Here is a 1,669-nt window from a genome sequence, read left to right as displayed (position 1 = left end):
GTTAAACATAGTTTTACTCGAATATCTCCGAAATAATTACACACGGTTAAATTATTTTCGTAAACTGCCAAGACGACATCCCCCTTTTTTATTCAAGTGTCAATTGTATACTGAGGCACTAATTGGGGACAAAGCACAGCAATGAAATCAAATCATAGGTTGGTTTTTTGATGGGAGGGGGAAAAACCTCTCGGAGCGGAGTAGAGAAAGAACAAACTCAACCCACATGTGAATTGAAGCCAGGCCACATTAATGGAAGGCGAGTACTCTCACCACTGCGTCATCCTTCCCCCCTGCTTCAGTGGTAGCCATATACAAAGTTTCAGAGTTTTTGTAGTTTAAATTTCATCTCTGTTAGAAAATGGGCAAAGATTTGTTGAGGAAGATGCTGCGAACTCCTTTACAAGTTCGGACAGGGGTACGGATAGTAAAGATGACGATTTCTCACGTGAAAAAAAGAATACTTCAGACAAGGTGAGCGTATTTTAAAGCATGTGATAAATTGGGTGTCTCTCCAGTGTCTCGATCTGGAAATGAAATAAGCCAAGAGGAGATCACGATAAACTATTGATTTTTGAAGGATATGGGTAGGCGGACGATTCCTTCTATCCTAATTGGAGCAGGGCTCTTAATGAGATTAATCATGCAGATAACAACATAAATAATGAAGGCATCATTGCTATTGCTCGGGCTGTTCCACACAACAATACTATTAGAAAGATCTCACCGAGGATAGTCTTGGTGGCAGTCATGACCAGTGATACCCCATTTTTTACGGAGGGTGTTGAAACAATAGAGTTATAAATTTCCCCAGACATAAGGCCTGCCAAGTCTAATTGACTAAAAACGTGGAAAAACGAGGAAAAATAGATCACAGTAATACACAGCTGCAAAAAGAAGAAGCCATTAATCAAGAACTAGACAGGTGAATTTTTAAAAGTCTCCATCTTTCTGGGATTGTGAATAGTGAAATTTTGCGAAAGCTCAGTGGACATAACAAGTTCCAAGAGATTATGAAGGTAAGAGAAGTAATCCCTCATACTGGCCCTATTCCCATCGTAATCCCTCTTAAGTTATTTTTAGATCTCCTGCGAGATCTGGTATTCCCACGAGGGTTAACTGATAGCCAATCACATGTCCCCATTTCCACCAATCTTGACAGCTGAGCGAATTCCCACGCAATAATTCGCGTCGTTCGCGATTTACCATCAAACAAAAATGGCGGAGGATGTTGAGACAAACGCGTATATACATTCTGTGGACGAACGTGACTTGTTGACTACAGAGTTAAGCGATTTCAATGACTTATGTTTTGAAACCTGTATCTTGGAAGGAACGAGTTATGTAACCGACAGGATTTTGTACAGAATGGCAAATGGAAGACTCTAGTGGATAAGTACGATCTCTCTGACTTTAACAAATGCATTCTCGGTTTCCTTTGCGGGATTAAAAGATGATGACTTAATTCGTATTAGTTATATGGTGATAAAGTAGACAGATAGAGTTCTACAACAGTACCAAACATGAAAGGAAAACTTGAATCAAGCGTCCGATAAAAATTTTTGAACCCGTGTTATCGGATTCAAGTGAATTTGCAAAGCACGTATGTTAAATATAGCTGTCTCCTTAAAAAAACATTTAACGCGGTTTCGTATATGGCACAACCTTG

This window comes from Montipora foliosa, chromosome 6, assembly GCF_036669935.1.
Source record: "Montipora foliosa isolate CH-2021 chromosome 6, ASM3666993v2, whole genome shotgun sequence".
In the NCBI taxonomy this organism is placed as follows: Eukaryota; Metazoa; Cnidaria; class Anthozoa; order Scleractinia; family Acroporidae; genus Montipora; species Montipora foliosa.
The sequence above is the reverse complement of the archived record's forward strand: the minus strand, read 5'-3'. Positions refer to the sequence as shown.